Source organism: Belonocnema kinseyi, chromosome 6, assembly GCF_010883055.1.
Source record: "Belonocnema kinseyi isolate 2016_QV_RU_SX_M_011 chromosome 6, B_treatae_v1, whole genome shotgun sequence".
In the NCBI taxonomy this organism is placed as follows: domain Eukaryota; kingdom Metazoa; phylum Arthropoda; class Insecta; order Hymenoptera; family Cynipidae; genus Belonocnema; species Belonocnema kinseyi.
Window position 1 is genome coordinate 48,540,577 of NC_046662.1, and position 9,591 is coordinate 48,550,167.

The window sequence follows — 9,591 nt, forward strand, 5'->3', positions numbered from 1 at the left end:
TAAATTGAAAATTGAACTGTTATGTTGAAAACTTATTTAATTTATAGCTGAATATCAATTTTTTAAAATAGAAATTTACTAATTCCTTTTCTTGTCAAAATTTATTATTTTTAATACAAAATTCAATTATTATATTTAAAATTTGTATAACTATAACTATACAAATACAGTTAAAAATTCCTTTTTATTTAAGACGCACAACTTTTTAATTTAAAACATAACATTTTTGTTGATAAATGATTGGTCTTTTTGGGCTGTAAACCAATTTTTTATTGTTGAAAATTCATCTTTTTGGTTTTAAATTAAGCTATTTATTTTTTAATTTCACAGTTTGGTAGAAAAGTTAATTTTATGTTGAAAAATCATATTTTGGTGTTGAAAATTCATCTTTTTTGGTAGAAAATTAATATTCTGAGTAGAAAAACCATTTTTAAAGATAAAAATTTAAACATTTGGTTAAAAATAAATTAAATTAAATTTTGTGTGTGTGTAAAGTTCACTTATATGATTGAGAGTGAAACTTCTTTCTTGAAAATTAATTTTTTTGGTTGAAGATTCATCTCTTTGGTTGAAAATTTAAATATTTTCTTGAAAATGCTTTTCTTTGGTCATAAATTAATGTTTTGATCTGAAAATTTGACTATTACATTTTTAGTTTTGTATTTATCTTTTATAAATTCAAATTGAACTATTTGGTAAAAATGATATGTGTTTTGGTAAATATTTGTCTTTTTTGTGAAATTGAACTAGTTGAAAATTAATTTTTTTAATTTTTTAATTTCTTTGTAGAAAGTTCATGTATTTGCTTAAGTATCTAAATAATTTGTTAAAAATAATTTTAATTTAATGAATTGATTGGAAGATCGTCTTCTAAGATATAAAAGTAATCTTTTTTAATAAAAGAAACGTTTTTTTCAATTTTAATTTAAAAACGTTTTATTTTGTTTATAAAAGGTTCTATGTTGAAAATGTTACATGATTAAACTTCTGGTCTCTGAATGTTAAAGGTAAAGGGAAATGAAAAATTGGTCTGAAAAAATTAGGAAATTTTGAAATAAAAGATTTTTGGCACCCAGAATTTTTACCTGCACCTATATATTTATTTTTAGAAAGTTTATTTAAAGATGTAAATAATTTTTTTATTAAAAAATATGTTCAATATTCACAATAAATTAATCACTTATGCTAATGTTATAAAGTTTGAATATACTTTATTTATACAAAAAGTTTATTGAAGGTAAAGTGTTTTGAAAAATAGTTTTTTTTTTTATTAGAGGAGTTATTAAACGACAGATAAAAATTAAAATTATTCTCTTCTTGGATAATATTTAAGACCATTCTTCTGCTTAATAACGAAGAAGTATTCACAGGTATATTCAGCGAAACGGAGAAATTCCTGTTCAGACTTGTTTCCGCCCTGCGGGATGCAGGTCGTTACCGGATGGGACGATGTTATTCTTCCTGAGATATTAAAATGTACTTTTGTTGCCGAACAATGATCCCCATAAAAATCACATAAAATAGCATTACAATCATAGTCGGAAGGAAAATAAAAATCAATTAGGAAAATAATAGGAAATAATTTTAAAAAACTATTATACCATAAATCAGTTTTTATTTAAAAAAAAAGCTTTACACTTTATTTAACAAACAAAAAATTATAAATTCTTGACAAAAATGAGTTTTGTCTTTATCGGTTTCAACAAGTGCTGAAAATTGGCAGTTATAACTTTTGTGATGTTTACAGTACTCCGTTTACAGCTCGTATTCGGCTCGTTTACTGCTCACCTTAGATCGTTTATCGCTCGTTTTTAACTCGTTTAACGCTTGAATGTAGCACATTTACCGTTTGGCTTTAGCACGTTTACCACTCGCCTTTTGCTCGTTTAACGCTCGAATTTAGCAGGCTTACCGCTCGCCTTTAGTTCGTTTACAGGGCGAATTGAGCACCTCTACCGCTCGCCTTTAGCACGTTTACCGCTCGCCCTCAGCTCATTTAACGCTAAAATTTAGCTCGTTTACCACTCGCCCTTAGCTCGTTTACCACTCGCCTTTAGGTCGTTTACCACTCGCCCTAACATTTTTTTCATTCTTTGTAATTCCTTTAAATTATACAAATAAATTGAAAATTCCTTGAAAACTTTTAAAACATCCTCAAATATTTAAAATCCTTAAAAATATTTTGAAATCTTTTGAAATTTTTCAAAGCTCTTGAAAATATCTTGAAATTTTAAAAATACTCTAAAATATTACAAATCCTTTAAAATCTCATATTAAATTACTGTAATCAATTGAAAATTTCTTGGAATCTTTTTAAATTCTCTCAAATTTTTCAAATCCTTCAAAATCTTTTGAAATACCTAAAACTTTTTTTTTAAAGATTTCTAAAGTACTTTGGAATTTAAAAAAATAAAACTTCTGAAATTTTTTAAGTCTTTGAATTTCCTTTAAGTTATGAAAATAAATTGAAAATTCTTTGACATCTTTTAAACATCCCCAAATATTTAAAATCTTTTGAAATCTTTCGAAATTTTTTAAAGCTCTTGAAAATATCTTGAAATTTTAAAAATACCCTGCAATATTTCAAATCCTTTAAAATCTCATACTAAATCACAGTAATCAGTTGAAAATTCTTTGGAATCATTTAAACTTCTCTCAAATTTTTCAAATCATTCCAAATCTTTTGAAATACCTAGAACTTGTTTTACAGATTTCTAATGTACTTTGGAATTTTTAAAAATAACCCTTCTAAAATTTTCCAAAGTTTTTATTTTTAGAATTTAAAGGAATTTCAAAGAATTAAAAAAATGTTAGAAGGGTTACTTTTAAAAATTCCAAAGTACTTAAGAAATCTTAATAAAAAAAAGTTCTAGGCATTTCAAAAGATTTTGAAGGATTTGAAAAATTTGAGAGAACTATAAAAGATTTCAAGGAGTTTTCAATTGATTACAGAAATTTAATATGAGATTTTAAAGGATTTGAAACATTTCAAGGTATTTTAAAAATTTCAAGATATTTTCAAGAGTTTTAAAAAATTTCAAGAGATTTCAAAAGATGTTCAATGATTTTAAATATTTGACGATGTTTTAAAAGATTCTAAGGAATTTTCAATTGATTACAGTAAATTGCTATAAATTTTTTAAGTATTTGATATATTTTAGGATATTTTAATAGATTCTAAGGAATTTTCAATTGATTTTAATCATTTAGTATGAGATTTTAAAGGGTTTTAAATATTTCAGGGTATTATTAAAATTTCAAGGAATTTCAAAGAATTTTAACAACTTTAACAGAGTTATTAAAAAAAATTCCAAAGTGCTTTAGAAATCTTAAAAAGATTTCAAGATGTTTCAAAAGATTTTGAAGTTTTCGAAATATTTCAGAGTATTTTAAAAGGTTTCAAGAAATCTTCAATTTATTTCAGTAGTTTAATATAAGATTTTAAAGGCTTTGACATATCTTAGAATATTTTAATAAATCGCAAGGCATTTTTAATTGATTTCAATAATTTATTATGAGATTTTAAAGAATTTGAAATGTTTTAATGTATTTTTTCAATTACAAGGAATTTTCAAGAGCTTTTACAAAAAAAAGTCAACCTGCGAGTTGAATTTTCAAACAAAAAGATGAATTTTCTTCCAAAACAGACTAATTTTTAGCCAATTAGTTAAAGTTTCAACTAAAAAAGATAAATAATCTGTAAAAATTATTTTTCAGTTAAAAAAATTAATTTTTAAACGAAGCAAAAAACGAATTTTCAAGACGATAGTGGATTCTTGAATCAAGAAAATTACATTTTAACCAAAGAGTTTAATTTTCAACAAAATAGTGGAATCTTCAACAACAACAGAAATTTCAACTTAAATGTTGAGTATTCATACAAAAAGATGAATTTTCAATCAAAAAGATAAATTTTCCACCAAAAAAACTAATCCTAAACCAACTAGTAGAATTTTCAACTAAAAAATACAATTTGCAATAAAAAAGGGTATTCTTAATGACCCAGTTAAAAAAATTAATTTTTCCCCAGAAAAAATGAATTTTAAACATGATAGTGGAATATTTTATCAAGAAAATGACTTTTTAACCTAAGAGTTCAACGTTCAATTAAAAAATTTAATTAAAAAAAAAACAAGATTTTTCAACCTAAGAGTGGAATTATTAACCAAAAAGATTAATTTTCCACAAAAAAAAATTCTATCCAAATGGTTGAATTTTCAACTAAAAAAGATTAATTTTTATTTAAAGAGGGAATATTTCATTTCTCAGTTAAAAAAAGTAATTTTCAAACCAACAAAAAAACGAATTTTTAAAATTTATTTTCAATAAAATAATTAAATTTTCTACAAAACAGTCAAATCATCAAAAACAAGAACAAAAATTTTCAACCTAAGTGATGAATGTTTAAGCAAAAAGATTAATTTTCCTCCAAAAAAGACACATTTTCAACCGAATAGTTGAATTTTCAACTATAAAGATCATTTTCAATAAAAAAGGAAATTGTTAATTTCTCAGTTAAAAAAAATTAATTTTACACAAAGAAACCCATTTTCAACATGACAGTGAAATATTTAGTCAAGAAAATGGCTTTATAACCTAAGAGTTCAGTTTTCAACAAATTAATTAAATTTTCAACAAAATAGTGAAATCTTCAGCAGAAAAAAAGCAGATTTTTGAACCTAAGACCTGAATTTTCAACCAAAAAAGATAAATTTTCAAACAAAAAGATTAATTTTTTCAAATAAGACTAAGCTTAAGCCAAATTGTTGATTTTTAACTAAAAAATGCAACAAATTTTTAAATAAAAAGAGAAATAGTTAATTTCTCAGTTAAAAAAATTAATTTTCACAAACACAAAAATACATTTTCACCATGATAGTAGAGTCTTCAAACATACAAAAAATCAACTTGAGAGTGGAATTTTCAAACAAAAAGTTAAATTTGGAATCAAAAAAATTAATTTTTAACCAAAAGGATTAATTTTCCTCCAAAAAAGACTATGTTTGAGAAAAAAAGGAACAAATTTTGAATCAAAAATAAATAGTTAATTTTGCATTTAAAACAAGGGAATAGTTCATTTATCAGTTAAAAAAAATTAATTTTCAAACAAACAAAAAACGAATTTTCAACAGTATGGTGAAATCTTCAATGAATTTTGTTTTTCATTTTTCAGTAGTCAAAATCAAATCAACAAAACTAAAATATTTTTCCAGGAAGAAGGGGAGAGTGAGGCTAAGCCGACACTTTTTTTTAAAGTATTTTTTTTAATTAAACAAATTTTATTTGATAACGTATTAAGTATGGTTGGTTCGAGAATTTAGTTGGCTATAAAATGTTATTGATGATTTTAAACTACAATGCTATGTTTATCTCGATCCAACAATACCTAATACGTTGTCAAACAAAATTTTTTTACATTATCGTCCTATAATGAGAAGGCATTAGTTTGATGTAAAATTGGAATTTCATCGATTTTAATCAAATCTTCACGTTTTGAGACGGGCTGAGTCAGAAGAAACGATTTTTATGTATGTATGTATGTATGTATGTATGTATGTATGTATGTATGTATGTATGTATGAATGTATGTATGTATGTATGTATTCATGTATGTATGTATGTATGTATTTTGTCTGTATGTATGGCTGTAGTTTACAACATTTTCATTTATTTGGTAAATTTACGGATATTTTCTGTAACATTTACAGACTTTTTGAATAAATTTGACAATTTAAAGATGTTAACTTTCCAGAAAAAATTCAGTACATTTTACAGAAAATATCTGTAAATTTATAAAATAACTGAAAATTTTGTTAACTCTGCAGAAAATTTGTTAATCTTGACAGAAAACCCATTCTGTCCCTATTTTAACTGAAAATTGTGTTTCCTTAGCAGAATTTTTTTCTGCTTTTATGCATGTCTTTATGTAAAAAAATAAAAAATTTCAGTTTTACGTATTATTGTAAACTTTCAAGCAATTTCAGTCATCTTTTTCACACAAAAAATTACCAATGGACAATTTAAATATTTCCGATAACTTTTAAACAATTTTCAATTGTTTAAACGAATTTAAATTATTGAATCAAATATTTTCTCACAAAAAAAATTTAAAAAATAATCGTATTTTCTGATTGATATGTAATTGCTTGTCATTGTTTGGAATAGTAAATTTTTCTAAAAACATTGAGTAATTATTTCAACAATTATTTATTGTCTATTTTCAAAATTTCTAAAAATGGAGCCAGAGATATCAACTTTCTTTTCAAATTAGTATCCTATGCTACGTTTGGTTAAATAATGACATCATTTTGACACATTTCTTCTAATGTTTAATAATTTCCTATTTGTTTAAATAATCTTTATTTGCTCAAGTAGTTCTTTCTCGATAACTAAAAAAATTTAATAAAAAAGAACAAATACAATTATGTTTCTGACTGTATAGTGTATAGAACGAATACATTAGCCACTTTTTAATTGTTTGAATAAATATAATTTGTTTAAATAATTACTTTTACAAAAATAGTTTTTAAATCGTAATTAATTTTATTTGTTCTTTTTTATTTCAATTTTTTAGTTATCGAAAAATAACTGCTTGAGTTAATAAAAATTGTTTAAGCAAATAGAATTTTGTCAAGCATTATAAAAAATGTCTCCAAATTAAATAATTATTCAACAAAAAGTAGCATAGGATACCAATTTGAAGAAAGTGGACATCTCTGGCTCAATTTTTAGAAATTTTTTCAATAAAAAATAAGTCCTTATTCAAATAATTACGTAATGTTTTCAAAAAAATTTACTACTCCAAACAATGACAAAATATTGCATTTTAATTAGAAAATACGATTATTTCTTTATATTTTTTGGGAATAAATAATTTTTTAAATAATTTACGGGGAGGGTAAGGTTGGTTTGGAAATGAAATTCATTCGTTTTGTTTTATTTCTTAGACACTCCTTTTAATCCTTAAAAAGTATGGCACTTTTGCAATGCATTTTTGTCCACCCTAATGTGTATATGTATCTCTGTATGTTTGTCTGTATGTATATATGCCACTTTCCTCCCAAGGGAGTAAAAGTACTTTTTATTCCTAGGGAGTGAATGCACTTTTTATTCACTGGAGAGTAAAAGTACTTTTTATTCCCTAGGGAATAAAAAGTATAGCTTTATCCCCGCTTCATATGCTTCAAAAAGGGCTGAAATCATGTATGTATCATAAAAAAATATTAAAAAATTTGTACAATTTTGATTATAAGAATATCTTCATTTTTATAAGATAAAAAATGGTATAAATAATCATCCTGTCCAATGAGGTGTGGATAAAAAATGAACTATAATTGAAGAAACATGTAACAGTTAACGCTACGATAGAAAATAACAATGTGACAATGAAAAGTGTCACACCTTTCTACTATTATCTCAGACAACTGGGCATTTGCATTCACTAGGGGAATAATTAGCAAATGAAATCCTTCGACCTATTACAAATCACATGACAAAGTGTAGATGCACATTGCACACGTAATCTCGACTTAAGTACGTAATCTATTATGCTAATAAATTATGCTCTATTCAATGAATCAAGCAAAATATTTATAAAATAGTAAAAAAAAATTATCAAGAAGAAAAATATGCGTTAGTATTCGCATATTGTTAACGTATTTCTAATTATAGAATACGCATAAACAGAAATTAATTATTTATGTGTTGTTTAATTGATTTTTATTTACTTTCATTTGCTGTTTTTGATATTAATTTTTTTCACTTGTTTCAATATATCTGCATTAGTGCTTTATTTATTTTTAATATTAATTATTTATATTGTTTTAATTATTAATAAATTTGTCTTGAAATTAAAAGCGATAATATTAAATTCATTCGAAGACTTTGGTATGATAACAAAATTTTTTCCAGCAATTTGTAACATTATGGTGACCCCACTCAAAACGTTATGTGACACTGAAACTGACCCCGCTCCTATTTTTAAATAAGATATATAAATTTAATTTTATATAACCGCCAATCGTACAAGGAATAATGAGGTAAATCTATTTGATACTAATATGAAAATACTTTTAATTAAACTCTTAAGATATTTTTTAAATTTGAGAATACACTTAACTCCCGATATACGACCGTTTTTCGGGCATAGCTTGCTTTAGCCTTGATCCTAAATCGGGGTAATCCAAACGTAAAGAGGCAGGGCTGGAGGAACCGTTTCTGATGGATTTGGACGCATGGCGCAACCTGATGCAACTAACTCCCTGAGAGTTCGACCCTCGAGCTCTTTGTCACGCTTGGTTGAGCACATCATTAAAGGATTAACTTTGACGGCTGATTAGTTTAACAGATTAGGGGCAATCAATAAACTACGTTATCAATTTATTGTGTCTGTGTGTTGGGGGGGGGGGGGGGGGGGGGGGGTACATTTCCAGATAATAAATTTTAAGAAATCTTGCTATTTTTGCGAATTTTGTGAATTTTGCAAAAGTTGAACCCATTTTTCTTCTTTTTTAAAGAATTCTTTTCTTTTTCTTTTCTCAAGAGACTACCTTTTTTTTCTCATTTTTTTCGCTTAAATTTGATCTAAACTTCCAATAAGATAATCCAACTGTTCTTGGTTCAAAGTTAAATTTTTTGGTTGAATAGCCCACCATTATATTTATGTTTCGGAATTACTCTCGGTTAATTAAAAATTTTACTTTTTAGTAAAAATTTTTATTATTTTGTTTAAAATGCAACTATTTTGTTGAAAAGTCATATTTTTTGTTCCAAACATTCAATTACTTGACCAAAAGTTGAACTATTTTCTTAAAGATTTACTTTTTCGGTTGAAGATTAATTATTTTATTTCAGGATTCATTGCTTTTGTTCAAAATTTAAATATTTTGTTGAAAATTAAACAATTTTGTTAAAAAGTCGAGACAATTACATTTTTACTTAAAAATTCATCACTTTGTTTGAAAATGTAACCATTTTGTTAAAAAATGATTTTTTTGGCAAAAAATTAATTTTTAAACTAAAAGTGTAACTATTTTATTTTTGGTTTATAATTCATCTTTTCTAGTTTAAAATTGAACTATTTTACTATTGGTTGAAAATCCTTATTTTTCGGTAAAAAAATTAAACAATTTTTTAAAAAGTATTCTTTTGGGTCGCAGAGTCAACTACTATTTTGTGCAAAATTAATTTTTTTTTTTTACTCAAACTGTTATTTATTTGAAGCAGAAGTTTGTTGTCGTAAAAATATTAATGATTACATTTTTATTTGAAAATTCATCTCTTTGGTTAAAAAATTTACTATTGTGTTAAAAATATTTTTATATATATTTTTAAGGTAGAAAACTAATATTCTTGGTTCAAAATTCATGTTTCTGGTTGAAATTTTTTTGTAAATACACTTTTTGAAAATTGAACAATTTTGTTAAAAAGTATCTTTTTGCGTTGAAAAATCAACTATTGTTTTGAAAATTAATTTTTTTTTGGCTTATTCAATTGTTTTATTTGTTGAAATATCACCTTTTTCAAATTGATTTTTAACTGCAATTTAAACCATCCTTGTTAAAGATTAATATTTTATTTAAAAATTAACCT